This window comes from Cavia porcellus, unplaced genomic scaffold (genome assembly GCF_034190915.1).
Source record: "Cavia porcellus strain 051 isolate PalLab524CR breed Dunkin Hartley unplaced genomic scaffold, mCavPor4.1 scaffold_11, whole genome shotgun sequence".
Lineage (NCBI taxonomy): Eukaryota > Metazoa > Chordata > Mammalia > Rodentia > Caviidae > Cavia > Cavia porcellus.
Window position 1 is genome coordinate 74328047 of NW_026947494.1, and position 23301 is coordinate 74351347.

General features: G+C 38.3%; 1 protein-coding gene across 2 annotated transcripts in view; it reads right to left on the minus strand.

The window, feature by feature from the left end:
• Nucleotides 1-23301, minus strand: part of Xkr4 (XK related 4) — a 415115-nt gene that overhangs the window by 70906 nt on the left and 320908 nt on the right. The window lies entirely within an intron of this gene.

The window sequence follows — 23301 nt, forward strand, 5'->3', positions numbered from 1 at the left end:
CACATTAACATCTCTAGATAGTTGCTCAAGTCACAGTACTTTAAAATACATTTTTGTCAACATGTGGCGAGTTTGAAACAGAGGGCTTTCTTTGGCCATACAACAAACTACTCCACCGAAGACCACTGGCTCCCTTTTTGAAGCAGATTTTGGCAGCTTTCTTCCTCAGTCTCCTCTCCTGCAGGTCTTCTTACTTCCTTTCTGTTTTGCTTCCTGTTCCCATACTTCACCCTGCTTCAGGCCAGGAAGACGCCTGGAGTGCATCACTGTTCACGGAGCTTGGGAGCTATTTTGGTGCATTGCTCCGGGGTTCCTCTTTGCCCTGAGATTAGGCTGAGTTAATGATTTCCACTGCTATAGTCCCTGGTGCTCCACTCACTGGTGTGTTCTAGATCCAGCTCCTCTGCTTTGGGAGTCACTCAGGCTGCGTATCTTCTCTCATGACCGAGCTGGGCACTTTTTCAGTTCTATCCCATTCATAGCATCTCTGCCCCGCACTAGTTTCTCTAGAGAAGACTCCATGATTCTTCACATTGATGCTTCTTTGCTTTTTACAAAACACTTAACATTTTCTTTGGAAGGTTTTGTCATTCCTATTGTTGACGTATCTAAGTGCCTTTTGTCAAGCACATTTGTAAGCCACATGTAAAATAATCCTCAGTCCTAAATTTTAATGAAAGTAGATTGGCTAATTTCCTTTGGGCCTTTTCTCTTTCCTAGGTCTTGCTTTAAGTATTATGATTGTTTTCCCATTTTATCCAACGGCCCCCCAAAGCAGACAGCTTTGAAAACTAGCATTTGAGACTGAGGAAGTTGAGGCACAGAAGATTGAGTATTAGGCCTGTGTTTTCTTGCTATGGAATAATGCAGACGTATTTGACCTAGACAATCTTATTTCCGAGCTCATATTCTGCAGCATGCAACATGGTTTCCCTATAATTAAAAACAGGTAAAGTAATTAGTCTTGTGTGTGTCATGTAGTGTTTATTCAACAAGCATTTGCTTTTCCTGCTCATGTCATTCACACTCGCATATCTGAGTGGGATGCATGTTATCACAAATCTCTAAAATTGGCCATATAGATAGCTAGGAACATAAATACAATGAGACAAGTTTTGCACAGGTGTTGTAAACTAGGGGACAGACCAGAGTCCCTAGACCATCAGCTGTATTGCTACTTAGGCCCAGTTCAAAAATCGCATGTATAGTTCTAAATCTGATTTGAGCTAGGAAACCTCTCCCCTTAATAATAGAAAATTGAATAAGATGTTTGCTAAAATTGTCGGTTGATGCAGTTAGGCTATCAGAATCCTGCTATTGATGCCTTTACGAGCAACTTACTTGCTTAAAAAAAAAAAGCATACTTTTTTTTATTATGAAGAAACACATTCTATGTTTGTGTTGAATTCTGAATTGGAACAGCAAATCTGATAACTTTTGTAACATAGATTTCTTTTCCCTGTTTAGAAAACTGGATAGAGATGAACTAGCAACGAAAGAGACACAAATGCTAGGCACAAACATGAGTGTCTGGGAGTCCTCTCAGCACACACAGACCCTGGGGTAGGGTACACTAGCAGCCAGACCTTTTTGGCCTTGGATCGATGAACTCTTTAAGCTTGAAAGTCCACGGAGATAATCAAGTTCAGCTCCTTTACTTTGCAGAGGGGGAAATGGAGGCTGTGAGAAGAGAAATGATTTGCAGGGCTGTCACCCTTGAGCCCTTGGCCTGGCACCTTGAGGCTCTCCTTTTCCAAAGACAGGAGATTGAGCTGTTTCTGATGACCTGTACCTGGCAATTAATTGTCACCATCTGAGATGGGAGATCAGAAGATCACAGGGAGAAAAGTCCTCTTTGAGGTACAATAAAATAACTAAATAAATAAGAAAAATAAAACAAAAACGTGGCCCCACAGGGCCACAATGTCTTTCCAAAATAATGGAAAATAATTTCTGAGGTCAAACCCGAACACAACTCAGGAATTTTCCAGAATAAACTTTAACTTCTGTGCAACACCATTCTAATTTGGCTGCGGTAAATATAGGTTTATGATCATCAACTTGTCAAAAGCATTTATTTTTAAATCCTTCTTTCTTAAAAGCACATCTGCAGACTATTCTTAGTAAAACTGAAATATCAGAGATATGTTCCCTTCTTCAGTGACTGCAGCAGTAAAGGAGTCTCAAGGGTTAACTTTTGGTAGACTAAATATCGTCATTAAAAATAGAATCACCATAAAGTAAAGCACCTAGGCAGTCTGTGGCAATTGAGAACCTGCTAATTTGCCTTAATAAGAAAAACGTTCCTGATTGAATATATTATGTGGCTCATTTTAAAATTCAACTCATAAAATGACTTTTCTGTTAAAGATTAACATAGAGAGAGATAGATTTGCATAGGCGGGGAAATGGTGTGCTTGATAAATATGTAGCGCTTGAGAATAATATGCTGTATTGAAAAGTGATTTGTAATAGGACAGCTTGTTTAGGACAGTTCAAATTTCTCTGTGTACAGAATTTCGCACAGCACTGCATCATGAAGGACTTATCTGGAAGGGTTCAGAGCACTGACTTAAGTTTCAGTATATATTTTTAATATATTGAAAAAGAGGATGCTTGTTAGGACTAGCTGCAGACAAGACTATTACACAGGCAAATTATGTCTCAAAGTTCCTTTCTTTCTGCTGCAATTACACACAAGGCCTTTATGCAGCTTTATGTCCCACTCTTAGGGCACTCAAAGGTCCGAGAAAAGCCCATAACTTCAAATGTGTCTCCTTTCCTCCTCACATGAATGCTTTCCTTCACTGTAATTAGCTCTAAAGAAAGAGACCCCTCTTTTTGTCTGGGGCACAGTGGTTAATAACGATCTATAATTCAAACTAATTATACTTAATGGGCCCCAAACTAATATATTTGCTCTATCAACAGAGTGAATGTTTTAACCAAATAAATTGCATGGATTTTCTGAAAGCCCTGAGCAGGTGACAGCAATACCAGGAGAGCTGCCTGCTTTAGTAGATGGATGGCCGTGTGTCTGACCAGCCAAGGCTGCTGTTGCCATGGTGGTGTGTGAGTGGCCTGATACTCTAAAGCACAAGCTGTGCCTTCGCTGGTCTTTCAGAAGTGACTGTAGGCTCATTTGGATGTGTATCGTACTACTGAGTTTTTTGGGGTAAAGCATTGTATGATGAGTCACAGTGTGAACCTCACTCTGTGGCATGGGGAGGAGGAGCCATTCCTGGATGCTTCTGTGTGGTCTTTGAAGATAGAGAAAGCAGCTCTGGGAAAGTAAGAAGATGAATGCCACTGTGCAAAGAATTTGTTCTTGTACTGAACAAAAATTTTTAAAAAAGCACTAAAGTAGAAACACAGTGGGGTTAATCTTTACCATGCTGAGTGGGTGGAAATCCCATTACCATGAGCAGATTTACGCACATAAGTCCAACATATCCACGGGAGACTCTGTAGGCAAACATCCTATGATGAATAACAACAAAGAAACTAAAATCCTAGGACTGTTTATTCTGTGCATGCTAATGAAGTGTAACTTTGTCTCCACATCACCGGTCCCATCATGGAAGCTCATTTTCAGTCTGGCTTGTATTTTATGGTTGGATTTCATCCAATTAACTAACATGCAAGATGGCATTTGTTCATATTCATACATATATTTTTTTCTTAGTGTCAAGAGTAAAAATTTAGCATTGAGAAAGAGCAGTGTAAGTGAAGGGTTTCATGCTTATATTAGTATCTTCCGTGAACTATTTTCAAAGTTGAATTGTATTATTTTCCATTAGTAAGACTTCAAAATAACAGAAAAGGTTAAACTAATAAGTTTCCTTCAGAGCCAATTCAACTAGAGAAAAATTCTGTATATGTATATTGTGGGTCACTGTTAAATTTACCTACTATATATCATACTCCAGCATATACACATTAGTGTGTTAATGTTTGGTAAGTATATGTTTTGAAAGAAAAGGTTAAATTTGATTTTTCTCTCATGAAAGCTAATTATTTAAAGATTAAGATTCTTGTGCTGTGTCCCTTCTTTCCATTCTTCATTAGAAAACATTTATCAGGCATCTACTCTACATCAGACAATTAGCTCATTTCTTTTCAGTCCTTTTGATTATATTTGCCTTTCCAAAGGTTTCTTATGTTCAAGGAATTTTTCTTCTGTTTACAGAAATGACAGTGTCTTTTTCTTTGGGATTAAATAGACTCGTAGATACTCAAATCTTGCTTCATTTATAAATGACCATCTAAGTAGACTCATAAAAGGGAGACATTCACATAAGTCAGTACTCTTGAAAATGGGAGTATAAGCAAATAGACAAAGTCCAAGTTCAAGGTTTGCTATCTGCTATCCCTATATTGTTTCTGTTTAGTCACAGTTATAAAGTGAGCTGGATTCTATATACAGTGCCATCATTTGCTAACTCATATTTACATTCACTATTAATTTATACCCCTTATGGACAATAATTTTGCCTTTCAAATGTATTAGACACCCAAAGTAAAGTTTGTTAACTACTATTTGAGAAATTGCAAACCAATGGAACTTAGATGTTTAATTTGACTCTGCAACATGGTTTTATGCCAATATTTTAAATGAAAAGGAAGAATCCTTGGTCTGGGAAAAATATTGTTACTGAATAATACCTGTTTACAATACTTTTTAAATTTTTATTTTTATTAGTATATGCTAGTAGATGATTACATTCATCATGGAGTGTTTGTACTTGTATGTAAGACATTTCAATTGCTTTTATCAATCCATCCATCTCTCCTTCCTCCTTGTAAATATTTTTTAACTTCAATTTAAAAATATCTGAAGTCAATGAAACAAAAGCAAAGCTACATTAAGAGCCCCTTTGTGACCTTGTGGGCAGAACATGGTGAGGACGAGTGGGAATCGGATGAAGACCTTACCCTCTCTAGACTTCGGGGGCCCACAGAAAACCCTCAGATTGAAATGCACATCCCATGATTTTCTTTTGCTTCTCCATATCAGGAGAGAGATGAGATCTAAGAGAGAAAGGGAACTTTGATTTTAAAGTTCCCTGTGGGGACTTGTGGGAAAGTTAGCGAAAATAATGTGAAAGGAAGCAGTTAGATAAAAAGGCTTTCCGGGGAAAATGGGAAAATAGGAATGTAACTAATGCATTCCTCTGGTAGGTGAAGTCTTCTGAGAACCTAGATTTCCTCCCCCACAAAATGTCTTCATAGTCACAAAAATATTATATGACTTATACTCATCTACCCTTCACAGAGCCTATTGTGAAGATCTCTTCACTTACTTTAGGACGTGCCCTGTAAAAGAACTTCACAATGATTAGTCTTCACTAATCCTATGACGTAGGTGCTGCACTTATCTTTATTTTATAAGTCAAGAAAGTGAGATACATACACTTAACACCATCACCCAAACTCACATATCTCATGAGTCACAGAGCTAGGATTCCAGCCCATGTGGCCTGACGGCAGCATCCAAGCTCTTAAACATTACACGAATCACTCTCCGTCTACCTTGGTACAGCCCAAGTACAAGGGTTCATGACAGTTCACTTGAGCAAACCCAAAGAATGAATCTTATTCTGACAGTAGTGACTTTTTCTTGGGTAATTCATTAGCTTCTTCCAAAGAAGACAATGCTGATGAAAAACAAAAATAATAGCACAAGTATTTAAGCCAGGAACTAAAATGTATGATTTTAGATTAGTGCTTGTGGGGCTGGTATTCAAAATATATTGAGAATTTGCACACACAGCCTATGTGTCTGATTTTATTGTTGTTTTGCTAGTAAAGAATTGGCTTTGACTGCACGGTCCCAGGCATGCACACTTTGTGCCCAAAACAGTACGAATTGTGAGGGAAATACTAAACTTTAATGTGAAAACATTCTTTTACTCAGCTTCAAAGTCCAGTCACTTTTGTTATATTTGAAATATCACGTAATCAAACTGCTTTCCATGCTCTTTTATTTTGTTAATAAAGATTTTGATTCCAAAGCAATTGCAGGTTTACATGAAGCTGTAACGACTAATACAGATAGATCTCACACACCCTTCTTCAGCTCTCACAGTTGCTGTCAGGGGGATAAGTCAAACTGACATGTGTCCCCCAGTCCCAAACTGGGATGCTCAGGTCCCCATAAGCATGTCTCATGTGGCTGTATTTAAATGTAATGTCTTTAAAGAGGAAATGAAATTAAAATTAGGTCACTAAAATGAGCCTTAGTCCGATAAAACTGGTACAGAAGAAAGACCTTGGAAAGTCTCAGGGAAAAAAAAGGCAGCCTTCAAGCAGACAAGGACAGGGCCCTGGGAGAAAAACACTGCTCAGTTCTGAGAGTGCTTTATGTTTCCTAAACACAAGTCTTCGTCAGGTGTAGGGCTTGTAAATGTGGTCTCCTAATTCACCCTGTGTCTTTTCACCCTTGGACCACTGGCACAATGAAAGTCTTTTATTTTATTTTATTTTTTGTCTTTTTCCTTTTTATCAGTACCAGGGATCGGACTCACGACTGCCTGCTTGCAAGGCAGGCGCTTATGCCGCTGAGCTAAATCTCCAGCCCCGAAAGTCTTTTATTTTTTATGAAGTTGAATTTATTAGTTTTTTCCCTTAATGACTCTTAAGTCTAAAAACTCCACCTATCTCTGAACACCCAGGATTTCACAATTTTCACTTTTTTTCCAAGATTTTCACTTTTGTTGCTAATAGTTTTTTCAGCTTAATGTACATTGATGGCCATGACTCATTTTGAGTTAATTATAAGTACTGAGATTTTAGGTTCATGTTCTTGCTTTGTTCGCTATGGATGTTCAGTTCCTATGCCACACTTTGGTGGAGTGATTACCTTTGTTCTGTTAGGTTCCCTTCACATCTTTGTTAAAACAAAACAACCTACTTAAAAACTCAGACTGCTGGGCACAGCCGTGTGTTCACTTTGTGCCCATTCTGTTGATCTTTGTGTCTGCCAATCTAACAATCCCACACAATCTGATTAGCATAACCATAATAAAGCTTAAAGTCCGATAGACTAGTCCCTCCCATTTTGTTCTGATCTTTCACAATTATTTAAGCTACACTACTTCTTTTGATTTTCCATATAAATGGTAAAATAGTTTTGTTTCTATCTACAAAAATATGGGTGAGATTTGGATAGGAATTGCACAAAATCTGCACAGGTTGAAAAGAATTGACACCTTTACTGCAGTGTCTTGAAGTCAACGAACTTTATTTACTTGGATCATCCTTGATTTATTTCAATCAGCCTTTGTAATTTTTAGCATAGAAAATTACATAATTACGTGTTCTGTTGGATGTGCACTGAGTAGAGAGGTTGGAGTTCCTATGTCTGGGTAGGGTGGAATTCCAGGCTCCTCTTACAGTGTCTACTGACACCGAGTGGAGTGGGGACTCTTTACTGTGGCGGAGAATCAAAGTTCAGGCCCTTCCCTGACATCACGGCAGTGGGTTTTGGGACAACTTGTTATAATCTAACAAAGGTACAGGCACTAGCTCCCCAGTTAGCCTGCTGATAGGATACAGGTTAAGATCACAGGATTTTTCCTATTTTTCTGAAGTGCTTATTGTAAAAAAAAAAAAAATTATCATTTTTCTGTATGTCTCTTTAATGTCTTTTGTCTAAAAAAAGTAAACCTTCTGAAGAGGACATTTTTATCTTTGCTTGTTAGCATTACCAGGTTGGCAGATTTCAATCTGGGATATATAAGGCAAAAAGAAATTTTAGGGAACTCACTGATGGGTGGTTCATTGGGTACTTAAAGTTCCTACCTCATCTGATTTATCTGTGTGCCTTGCAGAGTTTCCTTAAGTTTATTTTGTATGGAGTTTTTTTTTAATTAGTGGGGAAAATAGTAAGTTGCTATACTTTACCTTCCTGCAAACTGGAGTCCTATTAATATTTTAAAAATTGTGTAAGCCACATCCAGTTTCCATAGACTGAAGGGCGTCACATACCAGTCTTTGTCTTGGTAGAATTTACTTTAATTTAATTAATTTATTTTTCTGTATTAGGGACTGAGCCCAGGGCCATGAACATGCTAGGCAAATGCTGTACCATTGTGCAATATTCCTGGCTCAATGGAATGTAGTTCATACAAATAACAACCAGCTTAACCATGACCTAGGTAGCAGCCTCTGTGAGAACCTGAACACAGGTCTCTCAGCTTACCTGCAGGTTGGGGTAATGACTATAAGCTATAAGGCTGCAGAAAACATGGACTTGGACCACATATAAGGACTTCATAAACATTTATTGGATAAAAATACAGATGACACAATTGCCATTAAGTAGGAAGAGATTTTGAAAGTCAAATATTTGTTTAAGAACATTTGTACTTGAAATACTTGTTACTTACTGTGGAAGACCTAGTTTTTCTACTTTAAATATAACATTTGCATAGTGTATTATACATAGTGTGTATGTAAAATAGTCCTATCATTTAATTTTATAGAGAAATGATAATTTGTTTCCCTTGTATACTTGCCTATAATCATAATTTTAATAAGAATTGATTCTGATAACATCAAAATAAATCAACTTTCATATTTTTGTGCAGCTCTAAACATAGATATGCTAATATTACCAATTTAACTATCTAACTGTATTCTGGTAATAATCTAGAAATATACTTTTACACTGAGCACATTGTTTCCAGTTACTGGATTTACCTCCTATGTGTAGTGGAGCATTGTTTTAAAATGTTTTAAGATTATTGTTGGACATAAAATTCAATAATGTTATTATTTTCCAAGTATAAGTTTAAATGAATGCAAAATATAATATTACAGTAATAATCTAAAAGAGGTTTACTAACAATTACCATATTTTATATGCAGCACTGACCTAATTTTCTTTATACTTGGAAATTCTGGTAAATAATTTGCTGTGAATAGTAACTGTAGGCCGTGGTAGGAAATTGTTATTTCACAAACGTTATTACATCATCTCTGAATTTACAGAAAGTCAGCCAATATTTAAAAATCAATTTATTTCTAAGCAACCTTTGTGTATGTATTATCTTTGTCTACAAATACTAAGACATTTAGAGAAAAATCATCAGTTCAACATTTTAGCATAGTTTGGCTTATTTTCATGATTCATAGTGGCAAAAATTTTATCTATTTTTAAACTAGTGATTGATTTGCTTCTAACTCTATTTTAAATCAAGACTGCATTTTTAGTGTTTGATTCGTTTGCAAGTTTTCTAGTCTCATCATTTCCTTGATCATTCACTCATTCATTCATTCACTAATTTTGAGCTACATTGTGATTGGTCCTGGAGATCAATGGTTATTTTTCAGCAGGTAGAAGTTTAGTGGGGAGATAGAAATATAAAATAACTAAAATATTATTTGTTACATTCTATGACAAATGAATGAACAGAAATATAGAGAAATACATATTAACAGCACCAAACTCGACTTAGATGTATAGATGGGAGAGAGAGAACAAGAGAGACAGACAGATAGACAGACACAGAGAGATAGAGACAGAGACTGACTAGTGGTGCAGGCCATGAATTTTAGAAGAATCTTCTAGGAGAAGAAAATACTTGGACAGACTTTCATTTCTGGGTTTTTCTCCCTTATAAAAATCTCTGCCTTTTTAATGATTGCATCACCCCAGAAATAGCTCCAACCTCTCAGTTATTGTTGACCCAGAGAACGTAGAACAGTTTGGTGTCAAGAGGCACCCAGAGGAAAATAAAATACGTGGAAACGCAGTTTCAAGATGGGCTGGGTATGCTGGCACCGAGGGATAGTAGAATTATTCAAGTATATTTAATTTTTAGATTGATCACTGGAGTATTTTCATGCTTGGTGATCCAAAGAAGTGTTGAACAGAGAGAACTGCTATGTCATAGGATTAGGTGGGAGTTAAGAGGCTCAAACCAGGACAAGGCAGAGCAACTAGAGAAGAGGCAATAGTCTTCAGAAACAATCAGCGAGGCTTTGACTTTGAATGTGGGCAGAGGAGGGGGAGAAGGAGAGTGCTGGGGAGGGAGAGGGAGGAAGAGGGAAGAGAATGGGGAGGAAGAGAGTGAGAGAGGAGAAGCTGGAGAGGGAGAGAGAAAAATCATGGAACCATCCAGACTTAGGTGTTGCTAACTAAAAGAGTTACCAGATGATCCGAGTAAATGTTTACAAAAGACTCACTTTCAGTTGTGCAAATGCTGAATGAGGAGTATTTCCAAGAATCACAGGTAGAATTAAAACACGTAACATAAAGTCAGTTGAACCTCAGAAAGACCAGGACTGAAGGTCTGAAGAACTATCAACCAGAAAGCAGAAGTCACAGTTGAGGCAGTGAGAGGCGAGGAAAGAGTGAACAGAATGAGAAGAGCAATTAGGCCAGCAAAGGTTCCAAGAAAGTTCAGATTCCCCAAGGGGAGGTAGCAGCCTGTGCACAGGAATTCTACCTTGGGCATGAATGCTACTTTCTGTGACTTTTAAAAATCGCATAAGATCTAATTCTATGCTGGAAACTTAGTTACCTTAGAGCTTTTGCCCTTTACTTGTTCCTTCAAGAGTAACATCCCTCAGTGAAGCCTTCTGGGTTTAAAATGACACAGGGTCATGCTCTTGAGGGCCTCTTTGTGGACTTGAGTGCAACGGGATGTGGTGAAAACCGAAGCAACTTGGGGAGTGTGTGTCTGTCTTTGGCAACAGCTCACCTTACGTGTCCAGTACAGAACATGGGCTGGGCATACCCCCTCTTCCAGTTTTTCACAAGATTTTTATAAATCTAGATTTTTATTTAGAATATCCCAATCTTTGCAATCCTAATAGCTAATTAAAATGTAAAACGCTACACTCAGAGTCAAAGAGGAACATTAAAAAATGTCTACCACTTTGAGTTTACTGCAACTGGTAGCTTGTGCTGGAGTGACCGAGTCAGATACTACGGGTCAGCAAGGAGCCCAGTCCCATTTATAGTGACCCTGCACCATGCGTGGACTAATGCTTATGTATTCCCCCAGCATGGGCCTAGGCCAAGGAATTTAGAAAAGTCAAAATTTCCAAAAATGAGATGCACACAAGGAAATCTTTCCCCTACACGGTTTATAATTTTTGCAGTATTAACACATACTTGAAAACAGCTTCAGTGTTTGTGGGCAAGGAACCGAATGAGTACTTGGATGTCTGATGGGTTCAATATTTAGCTCTGCCACTTATGAGATTCCACATACAGTGTTTAGTTCCGTGATTATTAGAAATTAGGAGAACCTGCAAGGTTCTTAATTTCTTTTGCATCTGTTTTCTAGACTATTAAATGTGCATCCTGATATTACCAACTGAGAAGATTATTGGGCTAATAAAGTGAGATGATATTTGTAAAGTGGTAAGCCAGTATTCTGCCTCCTATTAACTCTGAAAAAGGTTAGCTATCATAATTACAATGGTGGTTAACTCGTACCCAATCCATGTGTCTAAAACAAAGGCTTTTGTCATGTTCAGAAGCAGTAAAGGTGACTTTTCCTCAAGGAGGAATGAGTAACCATTTGAGAGGAAAGTTTACATTTGTGAAAACTCGTTTAAAAAAATTGATTCCTGGGGCACCAGGAAATGCCCTGAGGTGATCTGAAGCAGGTGCAAAATCAAATTAATTGCCAATCAGTTGCATATGCTCATACAAATGAGATTCCTCAGCTGAGCTTCTGGGAGACTGCAGATGTATCTTTAGATTCTGCAGGATGGATTATGAGGATGTTCCTGATAATGGATTTGCTTAGGAAAGTTTCACTCCTACCACCAAAAACCAGTGCCTCTTGACTTTTAAGGTAACCCATTTATGAAAACCTATTCCTGACACTCTCTGATAATGGGGTCCAGCCAACCTCACATAATGGAAACTGCATTTGATTGGGTCTGAAAAGAATTATCAAGTCAAAAAGCTGTAATGTAATATAAAATACTTCTTTCTTCAATGAATATTAATTATTACTTATGTGCCAAGTACTGAACCAGGTGCTGGGTATGAAAATAAACAGGTGAATTTTCAGCCTTCACAGAGTTGACAAACTAATGAGGAAATTAGGATGTTAAACAAGAAATCACATAAGAGTCTCTCAGTGTAGTGCACAAAGGAATACTTAATCTGGCAGACAGGAAGTGATATGACTGATATTTAAAACCTCATGACAGAGTAATCCAGACAAAGAAGGATGAAAACTTCATGACAAGCAGGAGTCTGTGTTTACTGAATAACGGTGCTGAAACTCATTTCTACTTAGCTGGCCATCATGATTTTTAGCATGTCATGCTTTAATTGTAAGGTGATTTTCAAGGTGTGTGTTGCTGATGACTCAATAGATTGGATCATTAAAATACACACTGATCTGGGGCGTAAATATCATTTTTAAGTGAGAACACTACCTGACAATTCCACTGATCTCAAAGATGTGTCTGTACTGAAATTACAGAGACAGGTAATCCATTGCCTCCTCTCTCTCCTATAACTACTTCTCTAGATCTTGTGGCTTCATATTAAATTAATGCAATGCTGCCTTCACTGATTTCTCAGTTCGAGTTTTTTTTTTTTTTTCATACTCAAATTTCTTTTAAGCTCTGGTGCAAAATTAAACTTCCTGACATGCAACCAATCTCATCATTTCTGCACTTAAAGTTTCTCATGCTGGCCCCACAGGCAGATGTTAATAGTAAAGTGCCCCACCTTGCATTCAAAGCCTTTCCCTTGGTTCCAGGCTTCATTAGCTTTTTCTGTACAACTCTGTTCCCTGGCAATCAATGTAGACCACTTATTGTTGTTCAGCTTTTCTGTTTCATTAACTTTTTTAAATAATATTTTTCAGTTTCAACTGCAATCACTCCCTCTGTTAGTACAGCCTGAAATACCCACCTTAGGGATTGACTTAGGTGCCCCTTCATTGGGAAGCTCTCGTTCAGCCTTCCCTTTACCAGTGTTTATTCTCTCCTTCCTTGCATTTCTCCAGCGCTGCCCCCATGCACAGTACCATGTATGTATCTTTCACACTGCCCTTGTAATATATTCTGATGCACTGCATGGAGGGATTCTGTTCCTTAACATTGCAATTTTGACATATTTTAGCACAGTGTTCTTTACCTCAGAGGTGAATATTTGTTGAAGTTGATCAATTCTAACAGCTAATAATTCTCCACCACCTATTTTATTTATGCATTGAAAAAAGTCTTAAATTTCTCCCACTTGATTGGGTATCGTGTTAACTCATGGAACTACTAATTTTTGGAACTGCTAAAAGTCTAAAACTAACTACTAAAGATACTAAAAATGAACCCACGGAACTACTAAAAATTTTGTATATGTCTACCTACACAGGTTATAAGCAACTGCATATTTATTGTCAATCTATCCTGAGGAGGGAGAGGGTAGAAAGGCCTGGCTGTCTTCTCTTAGTCTCAGCATTTTTTATTGTTGTTGCATTGGGCGTAAGCAATTTTGATGAAAAGCTTTAACATTTGCATGTCACTGGCATGACCCACTGGTGAGATCTGAAATCTGTTATTATTATTATGTTTATGTATCTTCTGGTAATGAGCTGTTTGGTAAGATAGGAAGATCCCTGGACTGTAACTTCAAAAGTAAGTTTTCATCTTTCATCTAACTTCATCATTAATTGCTTTGTGACCCTTGGCAATTTGCGTAAGTTACCAGAGGTTTGATTACCTGATCTCTAAACAATGTTATTGTGAGAATCAATTATGAAAAGATATGGGAAAACACTTGATAAACATCAAAGTACTTCACAGAAATGAAGTGTTATCAGAAGTGTTATTGTTATTAAAAGAGGAAATAAAGCAAGGGGATAAACTCAATTTTGTTCAAAAGTCTGAACCAAAAGTCTAACAGTCTAACTTCCTTGTTATTTTGGGGAAGTATTTCATAAAGCCAAGATAGTAAAGAACTTACTAGGTTTTTCTGGAAAACTATTTACAAATACTTTATTTTTTAATTTCACTTTTATCAAATTAAGTAATTAAGCAAGAGGAAATGAGTAGCAACAGTCATAATTTGGAAAAACATTCAAAATTTAAATAGGAAAAAACCCTACAGTTTAGCACAGTATCTAAGGAACAATGGCTGAAGGATACATAGTTATAGATATTCTTCTGGGCTTATTTTAGACTAGAGAGATGACATGGATTCCTTCTATAAAAACATTTTTATTTCAGGTTTGACAGTCAATTGATTGCTTTCTTAGAATAGTTGACTAATCTGCAAAATACCAGCAACAATGAACCCAAAACAAACCCTAAACTACACCAAAACAAAATCCGAAAGGGCGTCTCTTATTTGCCACGGCTCTTGACCAGAGATACAAATGTGTAGTTAAAATTATTGAAGTGACTCTTATTCCCTAAACTGAGTAGCAATAATCTCACCGTAACTTCAGAAGAAGGATTTTGTGTTATTATCATTGTGTTATTTTAAAAGCCTATCGTAGGAGGAAGAAATTGGAAGAACTAGCTAATTAAAAAATAGGGGGTTGCAAAATCTGCTCCATTCTACGCATCCAGCTCTCTTTAGTATCTCTAGTAAAAAACAACAGCCAAACCAAATCCAAACAAAAACTTTTCTTGAAGCTTTGAGTGATAAGAACCTATTGAAGGAAAAGAAATCTGGACATAATGAAGAACAAACCAATCCATTTTTAATTTGCTAAGTAGCAGGATCCCAACCAGGTCCTAAGAAATCATTCATTGATTAATTATGAACTTAAGAATGTATCATTACCTTTAAAACCTCAAGGAATGAGCACAATTACATCCTGCCCTACAAATATTTAATAATTACAGTAGTAATAACAAGACACTAAAATAAAAATTGCTAGAGCTAGTGGGACAAATTGGATCACAGGATCTAGAACAATCAGATTCAAAGACTCAGACCAGCCTATTAGAAGAAAAGGTCACTTAAGACCACGGAGGTTTTTAATTCAAGGGTTTTTTTTTTGTTTTGTTTTTTTGTTTTTTTTTTTGTACAATGACAATTACACATTTTGGGTTTTATTACTCCCACAGTTCTTATTGCTTTTTTTTTTTTTTGAAGAAAGTAAAACCAAATGTGACATACCAGGAGAGAGTCAGTCAAATCAAAAGGATGGACATAATAATGTGAAAACAAAATACAAGGTGATCAACAATGGTTACCATAATGCCTCTTGTTATCTTAAAAAGAATTGTCTATATCATCAGTTATAATAAAATTGAACAAAACAGTAAAGAATAAGACCAATAAAACCAAAACATTGGAGACATTAGAGGACTTCAAAAGAAGATAATAGTCAGCCAGAGTGGGCGTCACAATGGATCTTATTGTCTTCATAGTTGCCTAGACTTTCAGACTTAGTACTGTCTAGCATAACAGAATAGAGGAAAATCAGTCAAAACAAGATGGTGAGAGCAATACAGAGTTTCAAATCAAGTTAATAGGAAATCAAAGTGGATTACTATAATATATCCTGCTATGTTTTATTTATTTTTCCCTTAATTAAAAGGATAAAAATGGAAAACTAGATAATAAAAAGGAGATTGAAATAAAAAAGAGGGCATAACAACAAAACAGTGCAGGTCAAAACATAGCCATTTAAGCAAAATAGTGTTTCACCACAAGATAATCTCGACATAATAGTAGTTACCATAGTGTCTCTTCCCTTAAAATCTTTGGGTATAACTTCGTATACTGTAGCATCAAACATATCAAGACAATGTAAAACCATTCAAGAGAATGACAGTATTACAGGGTATTTAGAATCAACTAACAGAAAATGAACAATGGTTTCTGTACAATCTCCTTGTCTATAAAAGTTTTTGTTTATATTATCACATATAATAAAATCCAATAAGATACAACACGTTAAAACCGATGGAGACACGAACAAAAGCTTGATGGGACTTCAAAACAAGAGGATATTAAATCAGCACTATCTATTATGATGTCTTGTTTTCTCCAAAATGGCTGTTCCTACCATCCAACCTTCTCTGCCTCATTTCTGTTGAGCTTTTTTTCTGTCACTAGTTGTCAGTTTGTCCTCTTTATTTCGCTTTCTGCTCCATTCATTGTGGCTGCTCTGCCACTGTTTCTGAAATCTTGGTAGTTTTCATTTTTAGAATATCCTGCAGTAATCTCTGTAGAGTTGAATTGGTGGTTGCAAATTCCCCTAGTTCCTCTTTATCCTGCAAACACCTTGTTTTTCCATCAATTTCTAGGGACAGTTGTACAGGATATATCAATCTTGGCTGGAGGTTATTATCTTTCAAAGCTTGAATTATTTCCCCCTACGCTCTTCATGATTTGATGGTTTGTGCTGAGAAGTCTGCTGTAATTCTGATGGGTGTTCCCTTGTAAGTGATCTGTTTCTTGTCTCTGATGGCTTTTAATATTCTGTTCTTATATTGGATTCCTGGAATTTTGATTATTATATGCCTTGGTGTTGCTCTGTTTGGGTTGTAGGTGGCTGGGGTCCTGTATGCCTCATACATCTGAGTATCTTTACCTTTTGCTAAATTAGGGAAATTCTCCTGGATTATTTCTGTGAATAGCTTTTGTGGTTCATTTGTTTGAGTCCCTACTTCTTCTTTTATGTTCTTAATTCTTAAGTTATAGATCCTCTTGTCATCTAGTCTTTGTATTATTGCTGTTTGTTTTCTTGTTATTTTTAAGAAGTTTTTCATTTCATGCTTCCACCTTACAAATCTGTCTTCCAGTTCTGATAATCTATCCTTAGTTTCTTTCAAGCTGTTATGCCAGGTTTCAATAGAGTTTTTAGTTTCCTGGTAATCTCTGTGAACCTGCTTCACGTATTCTATGTTTTCTCTATTTTCTCCATCAAACAATTTTCCCCTTTTTTTCTGTTCTTCCATTCCACCATCTGTTTTTTCTTGGGCGGTGCTTAGCATTTCTCTAACTATTCTACCTATTTCTTGCTTTATTTCATTAAATACTTCATTTTTGAACTCATCTATGAGGCTCTGGAGATACCGTTTTATATCTATAGGAGCCATGTCTGATACTGCATGTTTTCTGTCTTCATTCTCTTTTGCTTTTACCTTTCCTGGATCAGTGTTCTCAGGATGGGGATTGAGGGGGATTGAGGACCCTTTCTTGTTGCTCCCTTTTCCCATACTTTTTGTTCCTTCCATACAAGCGTATGTAGGAGGCCCAGTTTCTTTCTTTGTCCATTACAGTTTGAATCCGCCGGCTAGGTGTTCCCGCCCACTGCAGTGTACTAGGGAGACACAGACCTGGGCAGCCTCTGCTGGGCCTGCCCCTCCAGGTCAACCTACTGAATGTTTCACTGCTAGGGTGCACCGCCAGGCACAGGGACCTGATTTGGGCTAGCCTACAGGATATTAGTCAGCAGAGTCACCAGGCCAAGCGCTCCCCACCACTCCCGCTTGAGAGGGGAATATTTGACTAAAGTCACTGCAGGGCTGCTAGTCTGCCCGTTCCTAGAATGTCCTCTGTTGGAGCCTCCTAGTCTATGAAAGGGTCCCCATTTCACTCACTGCAGAACGAGCCAGTCCCGCTCTCAACGCCATTTGGGCCGATTCCAGCTCTCAGAGCTTTGGTGCGCCTCTCGCCCTGCCATGCGGATTGGGACGCAGTATCGTCAGCAGGAAATTCAAATCGCGGCTTCCAATGGCGTGGGATCCAGCTTCCACACTGAGATTTTATCTGTTCCTGTTATAGCATCAGGATTGCATTTCCAGTTGGTTTCTCTCAGCTTACTTTGTTCCTGGGTTGGCAAGGTACATCTCCCCTCGCCTAGGACTCCTCACACGGCACCGCTCCTGGATTCTAAGCTGGTAATCTCAGAGAGCCTCTGTGGCTGCTGTTATTTGTCCGCCATGTTCTCAATTCAAGGGTTTCATATAATTAACTGAGCCTGAACCATATACCAGGCATTGCTATGGAAGCTATTTAGTAAACAGCATAGGCAAAAAACCCTATCTGTCTTCTACCCTATTCGGAAAGACAGTCAATCAACACATCTAAAAATAAAGATATGGGGAGTTTTATGGAAATCAATGCTAATGAGAGGGAAAAAATAATAGAACTGGGACTAGCAATAGCAGACGCATGAGAAGAAGGAATAGCCAGGAAAGCCCTGCTGAGAAGGTGGCTTACGAGTAGATGCCTGAAAAAATGGGACAGTGCAGCTGGCCAGAGAGTGCCAGGGGAGCTTCCCTGGCAGGAGGGGCAGGCACTGTGCCTGGGTCTGCTGCAGGCTGAGGTGAGTGTCTAGTATAAACTTCCCTGAGGTTGGAACAGTGACTTTCAATGGTCATGGAGGGCCTAAGAAGACCTGGGAAGATGCTGAAGGATTTTGAACACAGGGGTGATGGTCTAACTTTCCACTGTAACATGGTCAGTTTGGCTCTTGTGTTGAAACTAGACCCAAGGGCAGAAGAAAAAAGCTGAATCCAAGCCACGTCTCAAGCTGTAGGCAGAATGTGGTGCAGTTATTGGATCAAAATGAGGGGAATGGAGGGAGTGAGAAGATGTTGGATTCCTGGTCTTTTTTAAAAAACAATGGGCTTTGCCGAGGGAAGAATTGTGGGCGTGGAAATATAGTGTACCAAGAAAAGCAGACAAGCTTTTCATGTGAACAACCAAAGGAAGAATTTACATTAATGGAGGTGAAGAGAGTGGAAATTAACAGGTTTGGAGAGACAAGAAGGGGCTTATGTTAGATCTGAGCACTGTTCATATTGATGGCTCTTGACCAAATTTCTCTGAGCTATTTTTCTAGGGCATCCATCAGCCCCTCCCCATGAAGACCCCCTATATCTGATGCAAGGGCTATTTGGGGCAGCAGTAGGAGGCATCCACCCTTCCCAGTTAGAATTCCCTTCTTCCAGGACAATTGGCTCAGGCTGCTTAGCAACAACATCACCACATCACCACATCACCATTCCGTCTCCAATGGATCCTGTGTCCCACCTCTCAGAGCATTTCATGAGACCATATGGGGCTGAGGTTTCTGCACCCAAACCTCAGCCTCCTGGATCTACCTCAAGACAGTTTCCATGAGTTTCCCAAATGGAAATAGGATCTTACTGGCATAACTGACACCATCCCTCTGCTTGCAGCATCTGTTTTGCAGATAATCATAATGATTATATTATCACCTAGGCTAGACTGTGGATTAGGTCCAGCCCAGGGCTGTATTTTTCTAGTTTTCTCTGAAGAGAATGTGTTGCATGAATATCTGTTATGTGGTTAACAGGTAACACTGATGTCTCTGGAGAGAAACAAAAATAAGAAATCAGAGTTGCAAAGCAATACAGTACTTTTAAACTGAATTCAAATGCCTATTTACAGACACATATTAAGCAAAATCGTAATACCCTAAACCTCATTCTTTTTAAAAAATTTTGGCCACTATCCTTGTTGGTATGATGACAGAATACAATTAATTAGCTTTCTCCTCTTCTACTCTACATTTAAATTTGCACTCTGTACAAAATTTGAAACTAGAAAAACCATATTGATTTTGTGTATATTATGCTACAAAATATCAGATTTGACTGTGTCCTTTTGAATGCACTGATCTATAAACCAAAAGATAAGTTTGTGAGATATTTGGCTACAGAGTCTGTAAAAAAAAAAAATACAAATATCTCACATAAACCCCAGACGATGGGCTACATGGCACAATCTCTCCCATTCCCAAGTTGCCGCCTATGCATAAGCCCATAGGGTTGCTAAAAGCCAGAGGGAAGGGAGACTGAGACCTATCAAGTGCCTGCTGGGTCTTGGTAACTTTGGAGAGGTTCTTGCGGCTGAGTCTCATTGTTGTCTTCCATATGGGGGGTTCTCAACCTCGGTTGCTGAAGGCATCCGCTGGGGAGCATCAAACCTTGACCCTGGTGATTGGGTGTCCCCAGGGATCCTGATGTAGTTGGTCCAGGTCTGGTCTGGGCATGGGGTACAGAAAAATCACCAGGTAGTTCTAATGTGTTGAGAAAGACTGTTCTAAATACATTTGGCTGAAAATAATTTGATGGGAGAAATTGGCCAAATACAATGTAGCTAAAAGTAATTCTGGAGGCAAGCTGCCCAGTGGACTCGAGCCACTGTCCCTTGACATGGTCCTCTTCTGGTCACCTGATTCTCTAGCCATGCCAGCCTTATGCAGTAGCATAAGCTCTGTTTGGGATGATCTACCCCAGATTGTTCAGAATATAGGCGCCAACCACCTTTCTATCAATAAAATCAATCTTTGGCTGGCCTCATACCTGTCTGGATTCTTGAACGCTCTGAGTCACTCTTCTATCATGGAATAAGCTTGTGAAGCTATGGTTCCTCCAGGGTAAGAAATGGTAGAGGAAGGAAAAGGTAGCAAGGTGATCAAACAGCCAAAGTGATTTTAAACTATCCAGAGGTATCTTCTACAACGTAAGCTAAAAGAAGTAAACTGCAGCCACCCTCTCTGTACCCTGTGTCAGAGTCCTGCAAAGCTTTCTTTGTCTCATTCTCATTTCTTACTGGCTCTGCTTACTGACCCAGTTTGCCAGCAACTTTAATCCCCTCCAATGCCTCTCTACAGCAAGTTCCTCCAGCTTTGCACATTCACTTAACTTGCAGAGCTCCAGATTGGATCTTTAGTTTCAAATTTAAGAATTATGGTGAGAGTGAAAACATAATAATGTCACACTGATTAGTGTCTGCTGTGCCTAAGGACAGTCTCACCTTGTTCTGTTACAGTAGCTTTGCCACTCCAGCTTCTGTCAGTACTCTGTGTCACAAGGTTATCATGATTTTTTAATCTGTGTCATTATTATTATTAATGAAGGCTTCTATTTACATTGTGGCTGCTCTACATCAGGTACCAAAGAGGATTTTCAAAATTATGTTATTTAATTCTCACAACTCTATAGCTTGAAGCCTCATGCTCAAGTCTATTGTTTTTTAACTTGTGTGTGTAGCATGTGTGTCTCTTTGACAGCATAATTATGTATTTTTCATCATTTACTCTGTCCTTAAAACAACTTCCTAATGAAGTTTTAATGTTCAAAACTATCAAATAAAAATAATGTAGACTAAGGACTTTTTTTTTGTATTGGTGGTCTTTGATGGAGTCTAATGATTTTCAAATATAAAAGGGGACCCTGGGTTCCTTTAGCTATATATTATTGACACATATGCAGTCATTTTTCTTCTTTTCCATGGACTCCACACCCAGTCTGTAATAGGCGTTTAAGAAAGCAAGGCTGAGGTCTAAGGAATTTATTTCTTATATGAAAGAAACTCAGCTCTTATCAGTTAGGTTCTGATTCAGTTTTGACTTTTAACAACTGTGGTTTTCTGACCAAATAATGTATTCTTCTTTTCTACCCCCCTTAACGTCTAGATCTGACCCTTCCTTGTCCCAGGGTGATGCCTTCCTTGCCTCACCAAACTTAACAGAGCAATAGGAAATTCTGAGGAGTAAGACCTTCCCCTGGCACCTGATCTGCATATGCTCATAGAAAATGATTTCAGAAAAACTGTGCATATTGTTGTCTGGCGTTTATCTGTCAAACTGTCTTTAAGATTTCAACTTTTCCTGTGCATGATCACAGACTATTGTTAGCAATGCAAGACACACTCTGCCTGTTTTGACAGAGCTAAGCGTTCTGAACAAGAAACAAGAAGAAATGATGCATAGCTACTCTGGGCACCTACGTCTCTGTCCAGGAGGTGCTCAAACCCTATACTGCCTTAAGGATCTACTGAGAGATGGCTGAGAAATATATCATTCCTTAATGGTTTGTAGACAGCAAAGAAGAAACACAGCTCTCTTGCCTCCTTCCCAGAATTCTTGTTAGACTCTCAATTCACAAAGTGTTTGAAAAATTGCCTGAGCAGCCCCAGGCACAACATGAATCTTGAAGTCCTGTTTTAGGTCTTAAACATGATAGTGCATTTTTGGTCAGTAGTCTTTAAAATGGTCCTCAGTGACCCCCTCCTTCCAGAATCTTAGGTACTTGTGTAAGGGCCTTTCCTTAACTGTGAGCTGGATTTAGCCAATGGACTAATGGTGCACGAAATTTGATTATTTAAAAACACTGTGGCTTCCATCATGAGAGCTCTGTCCAAGATCCTTTTCCATGGAGGAAGCCAGTGGTCATATCCTGTGGCAGTCTTCTGTGAAACCCCACAGGTAAAGGTATTGAGACTGGCTAATTACCCAGTTAGCAAGCTGGGAGACAGGCATTTCCTTCCTACTCTCTACTAGAAACTCTCAGTAAGGACCTAGGCTACAACTGACAGTTTGACTGCAACCTTGAAACAGACACAGGCATCAGAAACTCTCAGGTCACAACAGTTTTAAGCAGTTAAGTTTGGGGTAATATGTTTAACAGCAATATTAATACAACATTAAAGACACAAAACCTGTCCCTCTGCTAAACTATAGGTGATTTGCTGTTCCTGGGGCCTGGCCATAACACATAAACACATTTTTTTATGGCATTCACCATTTTCTGACCTATGTTCCAGATGTATGCCATGTCATTTGTTCTGCTTCTGCAAACTTCTGTGGAACAGAAATTCACTGCTATTAGCTGACTAAATATTTGGTTCATAAATATGTGAACTCTCCGTTAAGGACCAAGGAACAGCAGGGTAACTTGGTTTAGACAATGCTTCTGTTTGATCTGCTAATCATTTCTCTTCATTCCTCACACGTTAACAAATTAATGACGGTTTTCCCAGAATAGTCCCTGTTTGAGATTTCTCTTTATTGTAGAAGACATAATTCAAGCTTGAATCAGTGATAGGGCGTCATTATTTCTTTACAATGCAGAAAATTTATGACACACTATCATAAGTCATAGTGTAATCCCTGCTATGAAAGGACATAATTTACGTAAACATAAGCAATCATTTGAAAATCTATTTAATATGAGATTATCTTTACTGGCAATGAGAATTGTTGCTAATAAGATCAGAGCATAATTTTTACTTAAAGTCGCACTCTTATACTCTTGTACCATAATAATTTGTCACTGGGTATCTTTTAATCTAAAACAAAACTGGTACAGGAAGGAAAGGAAGCCCAGGAGACTGACTGAGATACACCGGGCTCACTTGTACAGCAGGGTGTGTCCCTTGGGTTAACTCCAGGGCACTACGGAAAATCAGAGTGAGTGTTAAAGAACTTAAATGAACTTACATTTAAGTTCATTTGTGTTAAAGAACTTACCATGTTCAACAGAACATGACAAGGGAGAGAAAGTTCAGTTAAGACTGTTGTAGGAAAGTGAAACTCTTTG